Genomic DNA, 27,282 nt, shown 5'->3' with positions numbered 1-27,282 from the left:
AGATATACTGACAGAGGGAGGCAGATATTCTCCTAAGTAGCAGAAACAGGTCAAATTAGATGACCTCCTGACCACCAGTCAGAAGTGACATCTATATATTAAGATGAACTGAACTGGAAACACAGAAAAGCAGTGATTTCATCTATGAGCCCCAAATTAAAAATCAATGGAACAGATGCACCCAGTTGCCAAAAGTTAATTTGCAACAGAGCTATTTCTCACCTTGGGAACCCAGAGCTGCTTTTGGGTGATCAGTAGCAGAGATTTATGTATTTCACAAATAATTCTTCTACACATTCTTGTAGAATATAATTCTTACATAGACTCTTCTTTACAGTATGAGGAAGCCCAGCCCCAGACCTCAATAAAAGAAAAGTTCATTGTTTAGATATTTTGTTTAATACTGGTATTTGAGGTCCTTAGAGACATCTTGATATGTTGTGAAGAATTATGATCAAATGAATACAAACTTCAGACCCAGTGTGGGTTCTCTAGAGGCAAATTTTCGAAATATCATCTTTATGCTCCTCATTAAGTTGTTGAATTTCTCCATTAGTTTCCAATGCTTTCTGTCTAACCAGTGGTCCGCTGTGGTGAATAATTCAACAATATTTGAGTAAAATTACAAACAAATGAAATTGCACAATAGTCAAAAATTTCAAGGCTGCTAGATGTTTGAGCTGAGCAACAAACCAAGTGCCAGAGTCATGAGCAAACGTCTCCTTACTGGCTACCACCTATGATCAGTTGGTATGGGCTTAGGCTCTCACATGGTTCCACTAAAAATGTATTTATTTATTTGTGAATAAGGAGCACATTTTACGTGTTCCAACATTGAAAAGTAAAAAAAAAAAAAAAAAAAACCATGCTATAAAAACTTTCTTTCTGACCTATAGCCCAGTTCTTCTTCCCATAGATGACTTACAATTACTTGGTCTCTGCCAGAGATATATTATGACATGTAAGCAAATGTATATTATATATTTATTTAATTTAGCAATACATCTTGAAGTTCAGCCTATATCAGTACAAGAGATTGCCTCATTTCTCCTTAATGTCTGCAATTCAATTCAGTTATATAAATGTACTGTAATTTATTTGAATTCTTTCCTCTTGAAGGACATTTAGTTTGTTTCCAATCTGTTCCATCAAAAGCGATGCTCTAATAATGAATAACTTTGTACATTGATCACTTCTTACATTTCCAAGTATATATGTAGGATAAATTCCTAGAACTGGGAATTGCTGGCTCAAAGAGCTCACACATTGGACTTTTCATCAATATTGCCTTCATTTTGAGATTGTACAAGTTTTGACACCAACCAGTTGTACATAGTTTAGTTTTAAAGGTAAGATATATTTAAATAATTTAATTAGTTAATTTTCTAAAAATGAAAGGGTAACAGATGCCATGACCACTTTGGACATTATAAACCCGATTGAGGCAGCTCTGCTGAGTGCTCAACAGAGGTCCATACAAGCCAACCTCAGCTCTGCCACCAACCGCAATGTAACTTTGCAAGTCTCAGTTTCATCTGGGAATGGACTTATCAGTGAGTTTCTGTGCCTTCTGGCTTCTAGTGAGTATTAGCCTGGAGGAGGCTTATCTGACACTCAGGTGTCAAACCTAGACTGGTAGTCAGGAGCTAAGAGAAAACAGACCAGGGCAAAGCATGGAAAGTAACTAAGTCCAGGGAGGCACCAACAATAATAATTGCTAACATGTATGTGATGCATTCTATGAGCCAAGCCCTGATCCAAACGCTTTTCTGGTGTCCATTCACTTAATCCTTACAATAACACTCAGAGATGGGTACTATTATTGTTGTCTTTACAGATGAGGAAACTGAGGCTCAATGAGATTGCTCAAGCAGTGAGTGGCAGAGCTAGGATTTGAAGCTGAGAACTCTGACTCTAGGGTCTAACTCTCTGAGAAGATCAAAGGGACCAAAGGATAATGACAAAATACCCCAGGTCTGGAAAACATTTGATGTGCTATCTGCTTGCACAGAGACCGATCTCAGCATGTAGGCAGCTAGGAGGTGGGTGTCTCTGGCAGGATGAAGAAAAGAAGAGGTGGGTTGGTGGACAGATGAATTCAGATGCACTATTCCTTGGAGGTTTACATAAACCTGATCTTCAACCTGGCCTCGTGGTCTGGCAACTTGTAGCGGTGTCGTTCCACTAGTGTGTGGAACCAAACACCAGAAAGTTGCTGTATCTTGTTTCATCTGCCAGCTTCTGAGAGGTGAAGAGCCAGAAGAGCCAGATGTTATTTCCCCAGCCAGGGATCTTGTTACTTAGGTGGCTACTCATCTGCAGGGCTGTTTGAACACACTGTCCTAAATTCACAGAGCCTTGGAGATTAGAAAGACTGCTAGAATTAGGACCCACCTACTCCAGGCCTTCTACAGAATGTTTGCAAATAGAGTAAACAATCCAAAATACTCATCCCTCTTAACTGAAATCAGGAAAACTTAAATCTGTGGGCAGGGAAGAAATAACCAATTTATTCTACAATTGCTCCTTCTTTTTAAATATTATCAGGGCAAATGTCTTACTAATCATTTGATTAGCAAGACTTATATTACTATTATAAGCCAGTTTAGACAGGAAAGAAAATTTACTAGCAAACCATTTTTTCTTACCAGAATTTATCCCTCAATTTTTTTTAAAAAAAGATACTGTCTAGTTTTCTTTTATGCACAACTTCAGTAGAGTGGCTTAAATATTTGGATAAAATTATGGGTGCCCATCCAGGAAGGTAGCCCACTGTTGAGAAAGCCCCATCATCTACCCCCAGAAGCAATGGGGAGTTGTGAATTGAGGGGCTTAGAAGAGGGGTATAAAGGTGGACCTCATCAAGGAACTACATGGTAGGTATATTGCCTACAGGAGCCTCCAATAAATTCACACCATGGACCCCCCAAATAATGAGCATTTGGTGTCTGCTCTACTAAGGGCATTGGCTGTAATGTCATTTAAGTAAGAGACATTTGTTCCTTTCCTTACGTCCCTTTCCTCTGGGAAAACCCAGAGACCCAGAGGAGAGGGGTAGGAAAGACATCCGAGTCAGACAACCTCCCTCACCCCCTCCATTCCAAAGTTACTGTAGGCTTTCCCATACTCCAAGATCTTTATTTCACAAACCCATTGTGAGTGTGAGAATTGCAGTGACAATAAAAGAGGAGGGTGTCATGAGAGCAGATATGTGAAGGCCCAGAGAGATGGTAGCATCTTTATGAAACTCCACAAGGCTGAGGCTCAGAGGTCAGGATGTGAGGGTTGGCGTATATCTGGAAGAAGGTGGGGAGAGATGTTAGCAAGGTAAGCATGAACCAGATCCTAAAGGGCCTTGGAAGCCATAATCAGGAAGCTGGTGTTATCCTAAAGAAAATGGGAAGTCTGGAAGTGCTTTAAAGCTGGTGGGGAGGCAGGAAACAAGATGAGACACAGATTGGGAGACGGCAAAGTAGAGGCTGTTGTGCTAATCTACGTAAGAGATGATAATCAACTGGCCCAGGATTGTTGGCAATGAGAATGAAGAGCACTGCAGAAACTTGAGATATATGTAAGAAGTAGAATAAACAGAATATGTAGTGAATGGTTGGATGGTGGATAGTAGGATAGATGGAATTCAGGGTTAAGAAGAAGATGATACCCAGATTGTACTTTACCTGATCTTTAACTGATGGTGGCAGGTGGAAATTCAGTATTCTTCCTGAAAACAGACCCATTTCTTAACTGAATACTCTCCAGTTGTCCCAGTCCTTAAAATATCTACTACCCACATCCTGAATGGAATGCTTACACACCAGCTAGGCAAACCAATTGTAGGGGCCAACTGAAAGGCAAAAAGCCTAATGCAGTGTGAGAAGGATTGTATCAATTAGCTAGTGCTAGAATAATGCTGAATAACCTCCCCAAATTTGTTTATTCTCCTGGAACTGTGAGTTGGCCGGGGCAGGTCATCTAGGCTGGACTACACTGTGTGTATTGTTTCAACTCTCCATCTAGCTGGGTCTGGCTGGGGTGGCTCTGCTCCATGTGTTCATTCTGGACTGAAGAAGCAGTAGTTACCTAGAGAAATCATGTCTCACAAAGATGGCAGAAACAAGAGGACAAGTCCAATCACACAAATGCTTTTCAAGCCTTTGATTACCTCATGTCTCTTCACACTGTACTGATATTGACTAAAGCAAATTCCAAGGCCAAGCCAAAAGCCAAAGGTCAGGGAACTGTACTGTACTTTGCCCGTGAAGGTGAAGGTGGGGCAGGAATGACTATTACTGGATGATATATATGATCCACCATAAGGATAGAGTAGAAGTGTTCTCTTCTATTTAACTCTACATGATACATGATTATAGGTTGTAAAAGCTGGATGGGGGAAATAAACGTACTACCTCAAGCAAGATTGCTGCACAATGAAACAAGATCCAAACTCAGTAGGGGGTGGAAAAAAATTCCAATCCCTCTAAGAATTCCCACCATTTTATAAGTTAGGGTTTGCAAGGCTTTCCCTAAAAGGACTTGTTATTCCTTTCTAGATGTTAGCCCCAAATTCTATTGAGTTGCCACCAGGCGAACAGTGGTACCTGACTTATGTTCATGTGGACCCGAGGGTTAAGCATGCAGATCACAGGGAGACCAAACAGAAAACACAAAATTCAGCCATTCATGCATTTTCTACTGGAGTAGAACTTCTGATTCAAGTAACAGCATGAATAGTTAACCTCTTGTTCAGCTTCGACTGTTATTAACCACTATTTAATGTAATTCTGGTTTTAACTTCCAGACCTGAGGGCAGCAATCTTCAGAGGTATATGCATTCTTTTCAGTGCTTGGCTCCAACATTGAGGCTTTCGAGAAGTTTTCTCATAAAAACCCTTACCAGTGACTTGCAATTTGCAATTTCCTCTGTCTTCTGCGTTAATAACACTCTTCCCTCTTCTGCCTTAATGAAAGTTTCTTATATGTGACTGCAAAGTGTCAAATCTCCCGGAAGCCCTCGGGACAATGTTTTAAAGCCTGTTGCCCACCTTTTAAAATAGGTGAGATTTCAAATCAAAACCCAGTTTTCTGACTTTTCTCAAAATATTGGAAGATCTGGCTACTCCGGGTCCTGTGGTTGTAGGCTGTGAGAACTGGACGGGGCTGGGCAGCGCTGCCCCCTGCAGGCTGGGCTTGCACCCTGTAGTTGGGCCCCTCCGCCTCTGTTTCCACAGCTGGTGTGGCCCCTGGAGGCCAGCATCCTTGTGCGGTCTTTGCATGAATGATGGCCTCTCTCTAATCCATGTGATTTTTTTTTTCTTTGTGCACCACCTCCTCTCGGCCAAGAGAAGTGAAATTGATCTGTCTCTCTCTCCTCCATCTTTTCTGCAACTCACCCCATATATCCTCCTAAGTGAGAAGGCTGCTCTCCTCCATCAGCATAAAAGTTTGTGGTGGCTGCTTTTCAACCGGGAAAATAGCTCCCTGGCCATCATCCAACCATCTCTCCCCACCCTGCTTTGTGGCCTCTAAATCTCAGTGTGTTTTGAATTATTTTGCATAGAACACCCAAGTCTCTAAAGATTATCCTCTACCTTAGTGCCTCTAATTTACATCAAATGATTTCAAAAAGTGTCATGTTTTCTTTAGAAGACATTTGGAAAACCACAATTTTTAAGCAAAATTATATAACGATTTTTTCACACTGACTTCTCAAGTTTTTCCCCCTCTGAAAATGTCTAAAAAGTTCCCTACTGAATAAGGAAGGGCCTACGATCCCCCTTGGTGACCCTTTGCGGTTTCTTCAAGCTATAAAAACCTTTACGTGTTCTTTTAATTAATTTTCCAAAATGTTCCAACTCTCTACCCAAGGATCTCAAGGTGGATTCAAGAACGATGATAAATGTAGGCACAGCACATCTTAGCTGCTAACTAAATTCTTTCTTAATCACAAAGTGAAAGACCAAATCAATATAATTTTAAGGGAGAGTAAAACAGAGAGTGAAAGGTTAGCATCCTGTCTTGCTTAGAAATGGAGGCAGTTCCTTTTCTTTTCTGCACTGCCTGTGAAGAAATGTGTATGTGGCCTCAGTTTGCCCATTGCCGTGCCACTCATGGGAGCCCCGTGAGCAAACTAAAGGCAATTCCAGAAACCCACTGAATCACACTGACATGGAAACCCCCATACTCCTCCCAGGCAGATGTGCAGTTGAAGCAGAATAGACTTAATCTAGCTGTTTAGACACATCCCATGCTCCCGAAGAATCTATTTCTGGCTCTGGGCTTCATTATAAATGTCAGGACACCAAAAAGTTATGGTTAAAAAGGCACTTTCATTAGAAGTCCCTCTTCCCAGACATTCGCAGCTTTTTGAATAAATTACCCTTTGGGATGAAATTTCTTCTCAGCCTAAAGGTAAATTAGTACGGAAAGCTTAACAAAACCCAGGTTCTCATCTCCTTTTGGCGGATGCAATACCAGTGGAAATGAACAATGGCTTCCATTAGAATCTGGAGGGTGTTAATTGCCAGAGTCCAGGTAGCATCACCTGTTTGGCCATTCTTAGTATTTGCAGACTCATTGTGGATTTTATTATCAGTCTAGCAGTGAGCTAAAAGCAGGGAGAATGTCAAAGATAGAGAAGAGCGAAGGAAAGAGAGGGACTGTCTCTGTTACCCTGGTATATACATAGTCATTGACCCTCTCCATTCTCCATTGAAGCTAAGGTCAAAGGTTGTTTTCTATAGGGTCAGAGTTAAAGCAGGGAACCCTCTACCTTTATAAGTAGCAAGGCTTGTTGAGTGTTGAAGGGCTCCCTAGGCAAAAGTGGGTAGGAGGAAAAGCCAAAGTTCACATATCAACGTCAGGCGGACAGAAAAATGATCAGAGTCAAGAGTTGAGTTTACCAGGGAATAAACTGAAACAAAACCGAGATTGGTAAGGGGCAAATGAGAAGGGGGGGCTGTCTTGGGCAGTCACCTCAGCCGGCCTAGAGATGTAGAGTTTGATGAGGCTTTTCAAAAGTGTCACCAGCCGTGTGAGAGTGATGAAACTAGGACCAGTCCATGACCCCTCCTTGTTAGCTGGGAAATACAAATGCCCAGACATCAGTGTCATTGACATAACCTGAACATGTTGCCTGTCCCATGAGTCAAAACAGACTGAGTGTTTAGAGACAGGTGGCCTTTTGCATCATTGCCTAGATATTCAACTGCATTATATTTTTTGGTTTGGGATGGCAAACAATTGGTAACCATAGTGGTTCCATATAAACTACAGTAAGTGCTTTGAATTAAGAAAGGTTTTTGTTGAGAACTTGAATGTCTGAAATATCGAAGGCTGTATCTCACTTGTCCCCAGTGAGTGGGTGTGGAGAGATGGGGGGCAGTAGCTCTCTGCTGACATCGCCCCCAGCAGTGTATGAAGGGCTCCTTACTGCCAAAAGAGAAGACTTCCTCCTTCAACCCCGGAGGCTCTAACTTCTATATTCTGTCTCCTGCTTCCCTGCATGTGTGGGTGAACGGTAAGTGCCTTTGACACTTTTGAACAGGCCTGTGTTAGGAATGAATCTCTAAGATTTTTAAAAACCACCCGCTGAACAAGTAAAAGTTGTCTTTCTCACCCTGATAGAGATTTTCCAACTTTTTAATAAGGTATCAAGGTAGAAAATGAGCCACCACACTAGCAATGAACAACCAAGGATTTTTCCTGGCACATTCATAGCCCAAGTAGACCTTTCTGATCCCCAAGCATTATATAAAAGTTGACCCACTGGATCTTTGCAATCTCTACAATCCAGGACTGGGAGAAGTCAGCCCCCACCAAGGCTCTGCCCCTCTGGGTCCAAACTAGAGTTCGAAGATTCCACGGTTTAACAGAATGTGAACAATAACAACTGAGCATCTTGCCAGAAGAGCAAGGAAAGGGGTTATATATTCCCATAATTGCAGTAAAAGTCTTCTTTAAAATAGGGATCATCTGAGTCCTATTCTTTCGAGAAAGGGGGAGTGATATAGATGAAAGTATTTAGACGCTGCTTACTTTAAAAGCCTATCTAGAACAATTCATGGGAGACAATAATTTGTGATTCTTTTCTCCAAGTAAATGTGTATTCCTTTCAATATCCACTTGTTGAAAATTCTACAGCAGTGATGGCCTGCCCTGCTCTGATAGGAATATTTCTATCTTCACAAAACGCATATGTTGAAATCCCAGCCCCCCCACCCCAAGGTAATGGTATTAGGAGGTAGGGCATTTGGGAAATGCTTAAATTATAAGAGGGGAGCTCTCATGAAGGACATGATTGCTTCATGAAAGAGACTCCCACAGAGATCCCTAACCCCTTTCTCCATGTGAGGATACAAAGAGAAGTCTACAACCCAGAAGGGGGCCCTCACTAGAACCCAACCCCATTGGCATCCTGATCTTGGACTTCCAACCTCCAGAATCTTGAGAAATAAATTTCTAAATTTCTGTTATTTATATCCACCCAGTCTGTGATATTTTGTCATAATAGCTTGCATGGAGTTAAGACATGTTCCTTGGAGGTTACTGGGGTTGCTGGGCCCTATTAATAAGGGTGTGTATGCTCATGAATTTTTCCAGCTGTCAGCCAGTGTTCAAGCCACAAGGTGAATCTCATTCAGGGACCAAGGTTTTAGTCTTAACAAGTGACTAAGTTCACACTGTCCAGGCAAGAGTCACATGAGAAGCCCCCTCTCCACCATGGCTACCAGCCCAGGAGCTGGGGAGTTGGAAGGAATGGCCTAGCCTTTCTCTATCCCTCACCATGTGGGAAAGGTTCAGACCTCTTTACAAGGGTCTCCCTTGGTTCCTGATTAGCACCAAGCCCTAATGCTTCCACTCCAAGGGGTGTTGACTCCCAGTGCTATTTTTTCTGATTCTTCACCATAGAAGAGCTGTTCCTATCATCCTGGTTTTCTCACTGCTCCACACACCAGGCTCACTGACCTATAAGCCTTGCTCAAGCTACTGGAATACTTCAGCTTTCTCTCAATACTGAATCAGATTCCTTCTTGAGGATTGAGCTCATTCTCTGTCCTCAAGACCTTCCTGCCCTGACTCTGGTCCTCACTGCAGTCCCCCTCTTCTGTTAACTGTTGTTTTACCTTGCCCTGTTCATATGTTGGGAATGAATATTTGCTGAATCTGAGCCACCCCAGTGAAGTTTGGTCTTGCCAAATATCTGAGCTCACACAGTCCTGGGAAGGGGTACATGAGGTGTCCCATGTCCACCATGGCTGTAAGACCAGAGCTGGGGAGCTGGAGAGATTGGCCTATCCATGGCCTTTCTCTATCCCTCACCATGTAGGAGGGACTTGAGCCTCTTCACAGGGGTCCACCTTGGATCCTAAATAGCACTCTAGTTCCCTTGATAGAATGGCCTTGACCCCTGACCAGTCCTGAAAGGCTCTTAGAAAACAGACCCTGCTTAAGTCAAACCACAGAGGAAAAAAGCCCTTGTGTCTGCATTCACATTGGCTTTATCCTTTACCTTATTTCAAAGAACATGGGCATCAAAGAAGCCAAAGGTCTTCAGTCTTAATTTCATTCAACAAATTTGCTGAGCCTGTGTATGTCAAAATCCATCCATCATTCGTACTTGGACACGAGTTGGGTGGGGAATGGATGGGAAGAAGGGGGATTCAAGAATGATGGCATCATGGTGGCTGCATTCATGGAGCTTAAAATGAGCTTGAGAAAAATCACACAAATAGCTAAGTGCAATATAAGTCCCATGAATATAGATATTATAATAAAATTGTCATTGGGTCACAGGGGTGGGAGAAATCCACCCCAAGTGGGAGGACTACAGAAAGCTTCTTGATGAGATGTCATTTTCATTGAATATTGAAAGATGAAGAGAATGTAATAGGTAGAGCTAGAAGTGAAGGGAATAATGTTACATGTAGGGCCAAAAAAGGGAAAGTCATTTGGGCACCAACAAGGTATCCTTGTGTCTGAGATCTTGGGCTGGAAAAGGAAGGGGATTAGTGAGAAACAAGGCTGGAAAGAAGGGATGGAATAGAAAAGTGGAGAATTGTGTTCAGAGACAGGGCCCTCTGGCTATAAACCAGCCACCCAGTCCTCATGCCCTGGGCCCATGGCCTAGGAACCCCCATCTCTCTGACACCTCCTCTCCTGTCTTATGGGAAAGTAAGAGGCTCATGCTCTTCCCTGCTTTCTCTCCAGCACTTTCAGGCAGTTATGTTTAGAAACAATGGGCAAATGGATTTATTTTCCCTTAACTTACTCTGTTTGCAGCACTCTGTTTCTTTCTGTAGATCCAAATCTCTGTCTGGCATCACATTCTTTCTGCCGTAAGACTTCCTTTAACATTTCTTGTAGCTAAGTCTTCTGAAAATGATGTCTCTCAGTTTTGGTTTGGTCAAGGAAGTCTTTATTTTTCCTGCATTTTTGAAAGATATTTTCACCAGACATAGAATCCTGGTGTCATCCTGTTGCCTCTAGCTTCCTGGTTTCTGTTGAGAAATCTGCTGTAATACTTATGTTTGTTTCTAAATTGGTAATGTGTCTTTTCTTCTCTGTCTGCCCTCAAGATTTCTCCTTTGTAATTTTGTTTCCAGTAGTTTAAACGTGGTGGTATTCCTAGATGTGTGGATGTTTTCTGAGCTTCATGGGTTTTTGAAATGGTGTCTGTCATTAATATTGGAAAAATCTTGGCCATTATTCCCACACATTTTATGTTGGACCTCATCTTGGTGTCTCTTCTTGTCTATTCTATTGGACTATCTCTGGCTCCAGTGGCCTTAGGTAATTTGTTACCTAACCTACTTTCAGCATCTGGCAGATGTGACCATTTTTCAGTGTGTATTGACCAGACCCTGCAAAAGGAAAACAAACACATGTTAAGTAGCTAGAACTTTACTTTGCTGGCAGTATGGGAACCATGTACAATTTTTGAGTAGGAGAGAAACTTGATCACAACTGTAGTTTGAGATGATATAATTCTGAATGCAGTAAAAAGAATAGTCTATAATTGGTAGAAACTGACAGCAGGGATAATAATTAAGAGGCTGGTGCAATGATCTTCTTAAGAGGAAAATCACAGAGGAAGTGGGTGATGGGCATTTCTGGGAGGGACATTCCAGCACTGTACTCCTAACAGAATTTTCCAAATTAGTAATGAACCATTATTATGTAGAACACTAACAGGAGTTCCAACAAATGTTCTATGGCTGAAAGTATATGGAAAATTCTGTGTTGGATGAAGTTAAACAGGTTTCTAAATTGCAGACCTTCCAGAGACTTTAATATGTGAATGCACTCTGACCATCTGTAGAGGTGTTTATAATATGTAGTGTTTCCCAAACTAACTGACCAAAGAATGCTGTTCTCATCATGCCTCCAATAATATCTTCTGTGTTTCATGGAACGTTAGTTCTGGAAATACATTTCAACAAAACTACAAACATTTGAGTTCAGTATTAAGGAGTTAGGGAGAGGGGTGTGGGAGAGGTAAGAAGATGTTGACCACAGCTCTGAGGTATAGCCTGACTAATTAACTAGAATGATGAGGACAAAGCTGAGCTAAGAACATGAGAGGGGTAGCAGACTTGGAGGGAAAAAATGAAAAATTCACTTGGGGGCATGAAAACACATATGCTGAAAAGGAGAATGGTTCTTTGATATTTCCTACAAGAGTGATTCATCTCTGCATAGGAAATTTCCAACTGATTTAATAAAAAATAAACCTCACATCCTCTAAGGCCATTAACTAGAGCAAAAATCTATCCACAAGTGGAGAGCTGGATTCCAGAGACTTGGTTTTAGTCTCCTAAAATTCCCTTCCCCTGGGCCTCTCCATATTACTGCAACCACCATCATGATGACCTTGGGAAGGACCTTGCTCACCCTGTAAATAAAGCCCTTGCACAAATTAGGAAACATGACATTCCCATTAATTCCCAACAGGATGGCTGAGATAGAGCTGGAATTTTACTAAAGGCTTTAGCTTAAGAAAATGAAAGAAGAATAGGTAATCACAAGCAACTGGCAATCTGACCTAGGAACTATTGCTTCCTCACCTTCCATTTGGAGCATACTCAGTTTTCCCTCCTTCCTTCTCCTATGAAGGCCATCACTACCTCCCTCACTCAGGAGCAACCTGAAAAACAAGTCTACATCCAAGTCTAAATTCAAGAACGGGATGACAAATGTGTAACATAGTCCCTGACACATAGTAGGCACTCAATAAATACTGTTCAATTAAGCCACGTTATGTTTAGAGAGAAGCAGAGTTCCTTTTCCTGCTACCAGAGGCTTGTCTTCTCCATTCCGGTTTCCTGGACAAGGACCAACATTGTCATCATGTGATTGACAGCATGATAACCACATCACGATGCAAAGCACAACCAGCTCAGCTTTCACTGGACATGCCCAGTGATCACGTGTAGGCACAGGGTAGTTCTGTTGCCTGACATGTCTGCTTACTACAAGAAATGGCTTTAACCTTGAAGAGCATCGCTCTGTAAGTACAGGGCGAATGAGGTTTAAGAGAATCGGGAAAACAGTATGGAGGTTCCTCAAGACATTAAAAATAGAGCTACCGTATGACCCAGCAATTGCACTACTAGGTATTTACCCCAAAGATACAAGCATAGTGATAAGAAGGGGCACCTGCACCCCGATGTTCTTAGCAGCGATGTCTACAGTAGCCAAACTGTGGAAGGAGCTGAGATGTCCTTCAACAGATAAATGGATAAAGAATACGTGGTCCATATATACAATGGAATATTACTCAGCCATCAGAAAGGATGAATACCCACCATTTGCATCAACATGCATGGAACTGGAAGGGATCATGCTAAGTGAAATAAGTCAAGCAGAAAAAGACAATTATCATATGGTTTCACTCATATGTGGAACATAAGGAATAGCACAGAGGACCACAGGGGAAGGAAGGGAAAACTGAATGGGAAGAAATCAGAGAGGGAGACAAACCATGAGAGACTCTGGACTCCGGGAACCAAACTGAGGGTCACAGAAGGGAGGGGGGTGGTGGGGGATGGGTTGACCGGGAAATGGGTTTTAAGGAGGGCATGTGTTGTGATGAGCACTGGGTGTTATATGCAACTAATGAATCATTGAGCACCACATCAAAAACTAATGATGTAGTATATGGTGGCTAACTGCACATAACAATAATAAAAAGATAAAAAATAAAACTGTAGGAAGATAAAGGGGAAAGTAAAATGATGTAAAGCCATATTCATTAAAAACTGTGGCTTTCGTTAAAAAAAAAAAAAAGAGAGAGAGAACCAGGCATCAATCAGTAGGTCCTTCTGTGGCCCTGTGTGAATCTAAAACCCCGGATGAATACCCAACTTTTACATCAACATGGATGGGACTGGAGGAGATTATGCTAAGTGAAACAAGTCAAGCAGAGAAAGTTAATTATCATATGGTTTCACTTATTTGTGGAACATAAGAAATAGCATGGAGGACATTAGGAGAAGGAAGGAAAAAAAGGGGGGCGTGGAATTGGAGGGAGAGATGAACCATGAGAGACTATGGACTCTGAGAAACAAACAGGCTTTTAGAGGGGAGGGGGGAGGGGGGATGGGTTAGCCTGGTGATGGGTATTAAGGAGGGCACGTACTGCATGGAGCACTGGGTGTTATACGAAAACAATGGATCGTGGATCACCACATCAAAAACCAATGATGTATTGTATGGTGACTAACATAACATAATAAAATTAAAAAAAAAAAAATTCACTGATGATGAAAAAAACCCCCAGATGAGCAGCTGAAAGCAATATGCTAAGTTATCTGGCCTTCTTTTGAATGTTTCTTGGCCCCGCCTTTCAACCCAGAGGTTGCTGTCTTGGCAGCCCACAGCCGAATTAAACCTTCAAAGAGTTCTTTGGTGGTTGGAAAGGTGTTTTGTTTCTATTTAAATTCGTTGTCAAACGTTAATTACCTGAAGGGTTCACACAAAGCTCCAGATTTCCAACTTCTCCTGAAAAACCAGAAGCTATAGCTACTCAGGGCCTGCGATCTGTTGTCAGCGGCCCTAGGAATAGCCGCTGCTGGAAGCCGGCCTGTCAGTCTTCAGTCCATACCACAGCCTCTCCCCCAGCCCACTGCACGCGTGTGACCTACCTGCCTGGTGGCTGGAAGCATCAGAGGCTGTGAGCCCTGGGTTACACATGGGCTTTGTCATCTGCCGGGAGATGGGGACTACATTCGTGAAATCCACCTGTAGCCCTAGCAGTTCATAAGCAATTCTGAGGAGCTGGCTGTTTCTGGGACTGACTCGCCTAGTATTTCTGCAAAGCATGTCAGATACCCTCACGGCTTGCTTAATGCAAAGAAAGCTATTCTTGAGCTATAAGTTTTGTTTTGTTTACTTCTGATTACCATCCAGGTAACTTCTATGCAAAGCAAGCATCTTTTGTGTGTGATTCCATTCAAGACTGCACCTGTGCGCCAAGGCATTTGGCTGACATGTGGGTGCCTCCAGCGTGGTCCCCAATGAATTTAGGAACATGATTTAATGACTCCTTTTCAACCTCACTAGCAATGTGAATGAGAGTTGGCAGCGGAAAGCAAAGCCAAGCAAGACCATCAGGACCTTTAGGCCAGGGCTGTGGGAGCCCCTTTCCTGTGGGCTTGGTGAGGCAGGATCTAGAGAGAGGAATACGAGTGGGCTCAGAAGCAGTGGGAATGTGGGGGAGGGGGCAAGAGGTAGTGGGAGACCTCAAGGAGAAAAGCAGTTGGGGAGGGACCCTTGGGGAAGTCCTTTTGCAGCAAGATTTCTTTATAGCAAAAGCTGCAAACTGGCTATCCCTGGACTCGACTTGGCCTAAAGATGTGCTTTAGCTGGCGTGGGCAATGTTTATTTTACATTTGAGCTATTAAGAATATTGTGTAATTTTTTAAATCCAGATTTTTAGTTCTTGGGGACAAAAAAAGAGTCCCAGGTGAGATGTTGCAACACAGTAAGTAGGCTCTCCCCCACAGCACGAAGCCCCCGTGCTGAGCGAAGGCGGCGCCTTGTACGGTGTGTGCTCTCCGGCGTGCTCTGCCCCGGGATGCGCACGGCACAGGTGAATGTGCTCACACCTGGCTCCCTTCAGTCATTCCCGTCGCCTGCCTGCTCCAAGCAAGCATGTGGGTCGAGACTCTGCTTTCTAGTTTTGAAACTTGAAAAAAACACCAGACATCGAGTCAACCCTGAATCTGATCCTGGCTGAGCCACCTTCTCCACTGTAGCAGGGGCCAAGTCACCTCGACAAACCTGAGCTTCTGTTTTGTCACCTGCTCGATGAAGAGGTTGTGTAGAGAAACTTGAGTCCTGCCCGGCTCTGACAATTAACGATCTGCACACCTACATACGACCAGCAGGGAAAAGGTTATTTAATTCAGGCCTTCGAATTATTTAATTTGCCTTCGAAGGTGAAGGAAGGGTGTATCAGAGGGTAGCGAATGTCAGCATTCCCTTATCCCCCTGGCAGAGACTGGTGGCGGAGGGAAGGGGGAGCAAGACAGGGTTTGGCCCACTGGGTACATAAAGGAAGGCTCGGAGCCCACCTGGGCTGTGTGAGCCAGAGAGCGCGGAGTTTTCCTCAGTAAGAAACTGGGAGAAGCTGAGCTTGCAGAAATGGCTGAGGTCTACGATAAGAAGTGTCCAATCTTCGCTTCTCAGTTGCTAGCATGTTTGAGGTACCTTCAGCTCCCACACTTCCAGAAAGGCTTATGGGAGTGTGGGTTTTGTGGGGCTCTCGGGGTCCTCGTGGTGCCATGTGGTAGCTGCTCTCCCGGGTCAGGGAGCAACGGCAACCTGTAAACAGAACTAATTTAGGGGAGCGGGAGCAATGGCCAAGGTGGGGAGGAAAATGTGAGCCTCCCTTCTACCCCACCTTCCCCTCCGCCCCAGAGAGCTTGGGGAAGACACAGGGCTCCCTCTACAGGTGGCACGGGATTGGAGTCGACTCATTTAAAATCTCGGGGATGGGGGTTCTCCCTTGTAATCTGGGATACCACGTTTGTGCGTGTTACTCTGCTCCTTCCATGGACCCACATCTCCAAGACAGAGCTCAGGACACACCTCAGAGTAACTTTTCTTCTCACACGCAAAACTGGAAAGCAGTCCGATTCGCTGCTTCGTTTGCTTGGAGGCATCTCAGAGGAAAGACTCCCAGCAGCCAGAGCTGTGGGCTCACTGGAAACCTTCCTTCTCAGGTGTGCCTCAGAGCTGACAAGATGCTGGAAGCGTCCCCGGGTCCTGCCTGGTAACCTGCGCAGAGCTGCTGAGGAGCCTGCGGCCGGACGTTTGTCCAAGGGCCATCATGTGGAAAGTCCTGTCTGCGTCCTTCCTCCCTTTTCAGAACTCGAGCGCTCACCCCCAGAAACACTGGCTGATGGTCCTTTGTAAGCATTTCTTTCCTCAAAGATCTTTCAAAGGGAAGAGGCTAGTGAAGGGGCGTGTGCCTGTGTTTGCTTTAGTTTTGCCCCATTTTCACACTATCTCCTGCCACTGTCGGGGAGTGCCACTCTTCGGCCCTAATTCCCAGGGGCAGAAATTGTGTCATTTCCAGATACACTGTGAAAGTGCCCAGGGGGGTGCAATGATGGGGTGTGCTGTGGGGCGTGGGTGCTCTGGTGTCGCAGAGGAGCTTGCTCCTGCAGGAATTATCAGTGCCTTTCACTGGGGATGAAGACCTCACATGGCACAGCCTTGCTCCTCTCCCACCCGGGGTTCTAACCGGGCTCTGTGGCCATGTCATAGAGCATTTTAGGACAACTGTCTATTTCTAGGCCACCTAAAGGAAGTCAGAGCAGTCCTAATCAGACTCATTCATTCTAACAACATGTAGCTTGAGCAGTCTCTACATGCCAGCTTCCAGGGAAAAGCAGTTAACCTGAGGGAGGCCGTTCTTTCTCATATTGAGCTTATACTCTTGCAGACTTTAAATGACTAATTAGACAATTTACTATTTACAGCAGTCGTTACTAGTGATATAAGGAGGTACCAGAACATGAGAGAGCATGTAAAAGGATGGGACCTGATTTTGGGGTGTCGGTGAAGGCACCTCTGAGGAACTACCATATTTCATTAAATCGAAGATGTCACCAGTTGTAAGACACACCATTATTCTGTGTACACTAAGAAAGAAGAATAATGCTTCTAATTAAATATGACAGAAGGCTTTTCTCATGACTTACAATATTTATTTCATTTTTAATTTGACATAGACTTTTGTTACCTATCATTTTGTGCATAGCTAGGACAGAAAATGTAAGCAAAATCGGTTCTTAAGGAATTCTTACCATTTCTTTATGTTGGGTCCATTTCTTCCTAAATCACCTTCAACTCAGAGTTGATGCCTCTGGTTTCCCACACATTCTCATCCCCTGTGCCATTAAGAGCCTCAGTGATATGGTATTTCTTAAGGGACTCTATAGAGGAACTAAAAGCTATTGTTGCTGTGCTTTTAAGTCAAATTTGCAACAATGTAGAGTTAACACATTTTTTTTAAAGGATTTTATTTATTTATTTGAGAGAGAGAGAATGAGAGACAGAGAGCACGAGAGGGAAGAGGGTCAGAGGGAGAAGCAGACTCCCCGCCGAGCAGGGAGCCCGATGTGGGACTCGATCCCGGGACTCCAGGATCACGACCTGAGCCGAAGGCAGTCGCCCAACCAACTGAGCCACCCAGGCACCCTAGAGTTAACACATTTTGACTCCTGCTTGGGAAATGTTGCTAAACAGGTGGGATCCACCATTTCCTTCTTCCCATGCCACACTCCTTTGATCCCCGTGGGTTCGGAGGGCTCCATGTTGTGTCCAGGATTGGCGGCCAACCCCCTCATCCCATGCTGCAGATTTTGACGCTGGTGCTGTCGGATGCATGCATACCTACAGGGAGCGGGCAACCATGTCCCACTGCTGCCAACTGACAGCCAACCCACCCCAATTTTGGAGATGTTAAACTGTGGAATACATGCTTTCAAAGCAATGAAACATGGTAGTTTCTGAGATCTATGGATGAGCAAGAACGAGCTAAGCAAAAAAGAGAGGGAGACAGGGGGTGTCCTGAAGGGAGAGAAAGCACAGGTAAATGCTCAGAGGTGGGAAAAGTGCGATGCATCCCAAGAAATCAGAAATGTCAGTGTGGCTGACCCCAGGACAGGGGCAAGATGACAAGGGATAAAGTTAAGTGATAGGTAGGGCTTGTCCCTATCTGCATAAGTCCTTGCAAGCCATGTCAGGGATGGTATTTTATCCTGAGAGCAATGGGAAGCCTTTGAAATGTTTTGGGCAAGAAGTGGCTACAGGGGGCTGAGAGGCAGATGCATTAGAGGGAATCTGTCCAAGATCTTCCCATTTGGAGTCTGGAGAGTGGACTGGGTGGGGCCCCACTGGATGTAAAAAGTCAAGCATAGACCCTGGCGGGAGCCCCATGAAAAAACATGGTGGCCTTGTAATTGGAATTTGTGGCTGGATCCTGATTGACTGACTGGAAGGGAGATGGTGAGAGGAAGGGAGGGAAAGGCCCAAGACACTCTCAGGCACCTCTCATGAGTCAGCAAACACTGCAGCAGGGCCAGGTGTGGGGGCGGAAATAACACTAGTTGATTTTGGCCAAGTTGCATCTGCAGAAGCTCTGAGACAGCCAAGTGGTGACATTCTATGGACAGTAGGATATATGGGTCTAGAGCTCATAGGTTGGATGTCTAGGCAGGAGAGGAGAATCCAAAAGTCATCAGAACGTGCCTGGCAACTGCAGTGCTGTGCATGGATGTAATTGCTCAGGGAGAGGGTGCAAACTGGGACGTGGAAAAGGCCAAGGGCTGAGTCTTGAGGAACTGCAACTATGGAGTTGGGGGGAGGAGGGTAAAGCTGTCAAAGGAGCCCAAGGAGGAAGAAGAGAAAGCAGGACAGTGTATGACAGAGGCCAAGGGATGAGCACTGGCCAGAGGTCACCTCTAGTGACTCCTTGGAACTTGGGTGTCCACATACCTTCCTGCAGAGTGTGGCTTCCTCCATATTGCCAGTGTCTTCAGCATTTGCCTCCTTTATAAAGTATCTTACTTTGAGCAAGCTCAACTTCATTTGCCTTGACATAGAATATACACCTACTCACAACCTCTCCACTGGGCAACTTCAGCCCAGCTCTCCAGCAAGCTCACTGGAAAACAGGAGAGGGCTCCCAAGAAGACAGAAAGGTTAGAGAAGGCAAAAGGAAGAAGCAAAGGAGAAAAAGAAAGCCAATGTTTATTGAGCACCAACTCTGTACTGTCATTATGCTTGTCTAATACCTGTAAAATGGTGCAAATGAGTATCACTATCCCCATTTTAAAGGCTCCAAGAGGTTAGATAATTTGAATAAAGTCACACCGACCGTATACTGTGTATACAGAGTCAAATCTCCAACTTACATGTATCTTCTTGGAAAATACTTTTTGAGGGGCAGTCCCTTGTAGGAAGTTCACGTGTGCTTGTGAAGTGCAAGCACATTAACTCTGAGGCCGAACTGCCATAGTTAAAGGGAAAACTCTGGTGTGAAAGGGGAGTGGTTATAGTTGACAACAGAATTCTAAACATGACCCTGATGGATGATCTCCGTGAATAAATTTGCTCCTTTTTCCTTGTTTAGTGATATTGGTGGGCTAGAGTTTAGTAGGAATATCTAGTGTAGAGTGATAGATATATTGGTGGCAATTACAAGTGAGAAATCTCCTCCTCTGGGTCTATTTTAATGGGAACACCATTTGGGGGAGTTAGCGGTGACAAGCCAATTTATTTCTCCGCTTCACTTGTAAGCTCCTTTCAGCTCAGTAGGAAACCACAGTCTAATGTGGCCCAGATTCCCTTCGGAATAGCTGGGGTCCTCATACTTCTCATTAAGGTGCCTCTGGGTAGAATCCGGGAGGAAGGAAGAAGGGCTGTTTGAGAGCACCAATGAGCTATAACCACCTGGAGGAGGTACTGCTTTGTGCTAAATAGTCTAGAAATTAACAAATAACAAATGTTCCTAAGTTTAGCCTAAGGGGGCCAACTCTGGTCTCTCCAGCCCACACCAGACAGGGTGGCAAAGTGTGAGAGGCGAAAGGGGTTGTGATCCATGAGGCTGCTTTCAAGGCAGGACGGGTAGCAGAGTTGGCCACGTGTGCAGGGCAGAGGGGAATGGCACGGTGGTGGTTGCTTCACCCTGTTGCTTATACATACATCTAGATAATCATTACTGGCAGTGTCGTCTTGACGCACAAAGATAGCATCTGTGACAGGTAAGCCTAGTTCTGTAGGATCGTAGTGGATGAAGTTGCTGTCAGTCTCCGAAACCCAGGTTTGTTTGTGGAACCGTGGCACCACGTAATTAAGGTGGCGAAATGACAGACTGTGGCCTGTTCAGAGATTCTTGTGTCCACGTTCAATAGAGCCTCTTTTGGATGAAATTTTTCAGGAGGGAGTGAGGGTGTAGAATAAGACAGAGGTGGGAATCTCCTGAAAAGTATCCTATATCTGCCTGGGGGAGACGCAATTCAGGTGGTTCTTCCCCTCTCCGTTCCTCACCCCTCTCTGTCCAACAAACCCAGGTGTGAACACCAAGAAACACAAATGAGGAGGAGGAGCTGCTGACCCAGTAGAGCTATAGCCAAACCATCCCAATTGGGCTTCCTTTTGGCAAACAACTTGAAAATCTGAAGAGAGTGCTGAAGTACAGCACTCAGTAGTTGCTAAACTGGCTCCTTCTTCCTGAGTTCACAAATTTAGTATAATTCCCAGAACCCTGAGAGTTAGAGGGAGCCATGGGACATATTCTTGCCAATGGAGAGTGAGCAGAAGAGATGCACCCTGCCAGACAGAGGCAGGTAGGAGCAGATGTGCCTTCTCAGTCTCTCTCTGCATTGGCCTTTGTCGACTGGTGAGTGGTCAGGGTTTCCTTGAGGCCACATGTTGAAGATGGCTGTGCCTCATCACAGAAGAAGTTTGGGTCCCTGAATGACTGTGTGGAGCATAGCTCACAGACCACATTGAACTGTGACAAAAGCAAGCAATAAACTTTAATTGTACCAAATCACTGAGATTTTTGAGGATCATCTGTTATAGCAGTCAGCATTAACCGATACAGTTACACAGCACAGGGTCGTGGTCTTTGCAAAAAGTCCCCTTCTTCCTCTCCTCCTGAAGTCTTTCCCAGCTTCGTAAAAATCAGGGTTGGTTTTTGGTTCTTTGCTTCTTAGTTTTTAATGAGTTTGTCAGGGACAAAGCATTTTGTGAAGCAATTATTCATGGGAAATCAATAAAAAGAGCTCAAACCAATGCAACAACTAGATAATTAATCATTCAAGATGAAACATTGGCTTCAGGGCCCAATGTGCCATTCAAATAAAATTATGGAGGTTTACTTCAAAAAACTAGCTGGCATTTTAGGGAGAGAAGTGCTTCTTGTTTTCTCTTCTGAGTCTGTTTTCAGCTCTTGAACTGTCCAACATTCTGTACCAACTCTTTGGAATGTGTGTCTCATGTGTCCTTTTCTGATGAAATGTCATGAGCTGCCCTTTGACATTCAGCATTTCCCAAACTTGGCACCAAGAGGCTTTGCCTTTGTTCACTGTAACACAATTGTTGTCTTTTCCTCAAAGTGAGATTTCTGATTCTCTTCCTCTGAGTCCAGAAAAATGGACTTTCCTCACCACTTCTACCCTGAGTTTGAGTTGTGGGCTTGAAGATAATGTCATGGGAACCAACAAAAGAGTCAGAAATCAGAAAAGATGAAAATACAGAGACCTTTCTCCAGTGAGTTCCTGCAACAGTGGCTTTACTCAGCTTTCCTCCTGTTCCCTGAGACTTCTTCCTCTCTCTTCTCGGTCTCTCTAAATCCTGGTAATGCTTCAAGATCTGGCTCACTGTAAGGTTTATAGGATTTCCCACATGGACCCTCACTAGGTTAAAATTTTGAAGAGCACAAGGAACACACTTGGTTTTGTTCATCATTTCCCCAGCATCTAGCACCATGACTGGAATTCATCAGATGCTTTTAAAATATATGCTGAATGAATTGATGGCTTTGAATAAATGGATGAATTTACTACTTGAGTAATAAATTGGGTCCTTTGCCCATCTCACGTAACTGAATTACCAGGAAGAATGGCAAGGAAGAGAGATTCATTCCTCTCAAAACACACATGGTCTATACCACATAATTTAGCAATTAGGTGCATTTAATCCTCATTTTCACAGTACACAGAACCAGCAGCATTTGCTTTATGTCATTTTGACAACATTTCTAACTTATTCCAGGGGGGAACAATAGTCACAAATGACAGTGTCCATGACAATCTCCACCCAAAACCATAAAGTGGATCGGTGTGTTCTTGCATTAATGAGCATTGAGATATGATAAGCTTTTCATTATCTTTCTCTTGTTTTATATTTTTTAATAGAAATATCCATTGATCTACATGGCCTTCTGTGAAGAACATGCAAGCTGGGTGTGATAGGTAGAATACTGCTCCCCTCCCCCAAAGATGTCCATGTCTTAATCCCCAGAACCTGTGAATAAGTTATGTTGCATGGCAAGGGAGAATTAAGGTTGCAGATGGAATTAAGGTTGCTAATCAGCTGACTTTAAAATACAGGAGATGTAGGGGCACCTGGGTGGCTCAGTCAGTTAAGTGTCTGACTCTTGATTTCAGCTCAGATCATGATCTCAGGGTGGTGGGATCAAGCCCCATGTCAGGCTCCTCACTCAATGGGGAGTCTGCTGGAGATTCTCTCTCTCCCTATCCCTCTGCCTCCCTCCCCTCTGCTCTCTCTTTCTCTCTAAAATCAATGAATAAATCCAGAAGGAATGTAGCCCTGCCAACACTGTGGTTTTAGCCCATCGGTACCCATTTTGGAACTCTGATCCTCAAAACTGTAAGACAATAAAACACATCTCGGAGATATTGCAGGTTCAGTTCAGACTACTGCAATAAAGCAAATATCACAATAAAGTGAGTCAAATGAATTTTTTGGTTTCCTGGTGCATAAAAAGTTATGTTTGCACTATACTGTAGTCTATTAAGTGTGCAATAGACTAAAAAAAACTATGTACATACCTGAATTTAAAAATACTTTATTACTAAAAAATCGCTAACCATCATCTGAGCTTTTAGCAGTCGTAAGCGCAGATCACAGATCACCATAACACCATGTGATGTATGAAAAGGTTTGAAATATTGTGAGGATTGCCAAAATGTGACACAGAAACAGCAAATGCTGTTGGAAAAAATGACGCTGATAGATTTGCTTGACGCAGGTTGCCACAAAACTTCAATTTATAAAAAATACAGTATCCATGGAGCATAGTAAAACAAAGCACGATATAATAAGCCACTAAGTTTGTGCTCTGTTACAGCAGCAAAAGAAAACTAATACACTGGGTGGTCTAAATAAAACAGGCGAGAAGGGGTACAGATGCATTTTACAATTTATCAAAAAAGATACAATAAAGGCATTTATTTTTCTCATTTTGTCCATTTGAGTTTATATTTTCTCTCCAAATATTTTCCACCAGCAGAGATGGAGAGTTTTTCAGTATTCAACACAGGACGATCAACACAATAGAAGGTGGCCAGTAAACAACTAGAGGTTAAAAATACACAGTGGATAGCAAATGTGTTCAATTACTCAGAAACTGAACCAAACTGGTGTTTTTCCAGGAACTTTTTTGGTGATAAAGGGAAAGCCCCCAATTGGAAATAACATGATAATATATGTGATGCTCTCCTGGTCCCCAGAGGTTTAAAGGCACTAGATCTTGGAGGAAGGAGCCAGGTCTCCATGGCAGGACGGAAAGGGCTAGGGAGGAAAATGCCCTTGACAGGGCATCCCATTAATTTCCAACTCTTCACCCACCTGGTTTTTAGCAGAGCTGATAAGAGTTAACTGTGTCTGACAGATGTGAGTTTCTGCTCATCTCCTCTTCTGTTTGCAAAGGACATGTCTAGGAACAGAGGAATATCAGAAGGTGGGCAGGGGAGGGAGAGGAAAAAGAGGTGATGAGCCTGGGCTATTTTAAACTCTGGTAATTGGTACCAGAATGGTCAAGAATAGGCATGCATTTTATATAATACCCACACCTAAAAGAGATTATTTTTCAAAGGGAGAAAGAGTTATTAGCAAACTCAGGGTTTCATGAAAACGTGGAAAAGTTTCACTTGTCTTTTGCAAGCATTAGTTAATGAACCCAGGCCCTTTTTCTGAAAAGAAAGCTATATACAACTCAAACACACTTCTGGGCATTTATCTGTTAATAACTTGAATGTTAGCTATCACCTGGGTTTGTTGGAAGGATTAGCCGAATTCATATTTTTAAGCTGTCTCAACAGTGCCAGGCACATAGTAAGAACTGTGTAGGTGTTACTGACCATTACTGTTAAATCAAAGTAAACCTCCTTATTCAGAATGCGGAATCAAAAATAGAATGTGACTCTTTCCATCTATGCAATGACATAGCAGATCCAAAGGAATGATTTGATGGTGGGTCCATGTCGAATTCATAGTTTCCCAGCCCGAGAAAGAAAAGGAGCTAGGTAAGCTGAGTTCTTCGTAGAGGTGGGGCAGCACCAGGGACAGAGGCAGTATGTGGCCATCGGACCAGAGAGCCTCACTGAGCTCCCGCACTAGCAATGTCACATCAGGAAACCACGTGGCTGTGATGTGACTGTCCATGCATCTGTCTGTACATTCTACACATCCTGTAAGGAGTCCAGCTCCAGTCCTGATAAATATCTGCTGACTGAGTTGGGCAGGTCACACGCACACACACACACACACACACACACACACCCCCTCAGCCTCCATGCCCCATTCTGTAAAATAAAAAGAATGCACTTCAGTAACTTTTAGAGACCACCCCAGTGCCTTCTTAATAAATTTTAAAAAAGAATCAATAATCTTAAAAAGGAAAGATTATTGAAAAATAGTAGGGGAATCTGTGCTACAAAATGAAAGCACATTATAATAAGAGCACCAGCACCTGTTCCTCTCTCAATAGCCTTTTCCTTTAGCTCTCAGACTTTGGAGAACACATGACAATAAGTGATATATTAAAGAAAATGGTTATAACTGGGGTGCCTGGTTGACTCAGTCAATAAAGCATGTGACTTTTGTCTCGGGGTCGTGAGTTCAAGCCCTGCATAAGAGCTTACTTAATAAATAAATTTAATTTTTTAAAAACGGTTTTAACAATTTTAGGTTGGGTTCTCTGGAAACAGATCTGAGATAGAGAAGTATTTTGTGGAGTGGTCTAGGGGTTAACACCCAAGGGGAGTAAAGAAAGCAGGGTTAGAGAGAGGGAGGGGTTGAATGTCTTGCAATCACAACAGGAGCTTCAGTCAATCCCATGGTCAGCTCTGGCATGGTCCTTCAGCACTGTTCCAGCTCAAGGCAAGCAGGCTGTGCCTTCACACTTCCCTGCCTCCCTGCCCGTTTGGCCAGTCATTGACCAGTCATTGGAGCTGGCTGCTCATGAGGAGAAAGAGGTGCACAGCTTTGGGGGAGGTGGCCATCTTTGGTTGAAGATATTTCCCAGAGAGGGACGCAGCTACCCATACCATGGGAGCTGGGAGAATGAGATCCTCTGTTGCACAGAAACAAATCCCCTTATTTAGTGTGTTAAAATAACACAAATTTATTATCTCATCATTTCCAGGGGTCAGGAGTCTGGGCATGGTTTAACTGGGTCCTCTGGTCAGGTCCTATAGGTTGTAGTCAATGCGTTGATTGGGTTGTGTTTTCATCTGAAGCTCCACTGAGAAACAATCTATTTCCAAGATCATTCAAATTGGTGGTAGAACTCATTTCCTTGTGGCTATATGGCTGAGGGCCTGGCTTTTTGCTGGCTATTGCCTGGAGGCCACCCTCAAACCCTGGAGGTTATCCACCTCCTTGCCACATGCAAAGGGCGACACAGCCAATTTACTTCATGAAGCCTTTAAGGAGAGTCTTTCACTTCAGACAGGGTCAGTGCCTATTTCAAGGGCATTCAGCTGATTAATTTAGGCTCACCCTTTTGATTAACTCAGAATCAACTGATTTGGGACCTTAATTATATCTCAAAATCCCTTTACTTCTGCTACATTCTATGGGCTAGAAGCACATTACAGGGCCCATCACACTCCAGAGGAGAAGAGATTATATAGGACATGAACATCAGGGGATAGGAATCATGGAGGCCACCTTGGGGTCTGTTTGCCATAGTCCTGAAGGGGAAATCCGAGTGGTGTAGTGTATATCCACTATAATAAACATAAAATCTGGTAAACAAGATTCTCCAAGCACAAATGATTTTAGGCTGACCCATTTTGCAGGCAGCTTTAACTCTTTGGGGTTCTAACAGCCAACAGAGATAGTTCCAATGTCTTCATGGTGGCAGGAGACAATATCACCTAAATTATAGCTCTCAGTGGGACTGTTGCAACTGGGTGGGTGTTAGCACAGCCCTTGGCACATAGTAGGATTCCATAAATGCTTATTGCATGAAGTTTGGTGGGATGGACAGCAGTGTTTTATGCTGCAAGGGAGTTGTTAGTCACCCTGGTCTGAATCTTCTGCTGAGTGTCTAAACACTCATAAATGGCCGGATTGTCAGGAAAAATAATGGCTAAGTTTGACTGCCTATAAAGTCAATAGAAAAGTGTTGCCTCTGTCAAGTGAAAATAGCAAGGGGAAAAAAAATCTCTACACTATATAAATTCACTTTTATTAAAAAAAATTTTGTATGTAGGTTGCATTTACAAGCTTTTATTTTTTAAATAGGTACAGAGTAGAGGGAAAGATAAAAATTGATCTGAAGATGCAGGACAGATCGTGCAGGAATCCCCACCTACCAACAAGAGTTGTGGGCCCTGGCATTTTGGTGTGGGGACAATTCAAGCCATTGAAGCCACGTGGCTGATGGACAGATGAAAGTGGAGAAAATAGTTTCAAGCAGAAAGGGAGCTATCTGCCTAATTCTTTACATATCTCATTGTCAGTTAATGCTTTAAGGTTGATACAACACCTACTCATCTTCATTTTACAGAAGAGGAAGCAGTCCTTGCCCTCATGTGGCTCAGAGTCTACTGTGGGAGCCAGACATGGAGAGGCCATGATCTGGGAAAAAACATGCAAGGGCTACCAGGCAGAGGGAAGCACCTCAGCCTGGGCAGGGCAGGCTTCCCAACAGAAAAGTCTGAGCAGACAATGTGTCTTTCCTTCATGGGGCAGTGGGAGAAAAGAACAGAATATAGGATGGAAATGGCAACC

This window comes from Halichoerus grypus, chromosome 9 (genome assembly GCF_964656455.1).
Source record: "Halichoerus grypus chromosome 9, mHalGry1.hap1.1, whole genome shotgun sequence".
Taxonomy (NCBI): domain Eukaryota; kingdom Metazoa; phylum Chordata; class Mammalia; order Carnivora; family Phocidae; genus Halichoerus; species Halichoerus grypus.
This window is presented reverse-complemented; position numbering follows the sequence as displayed.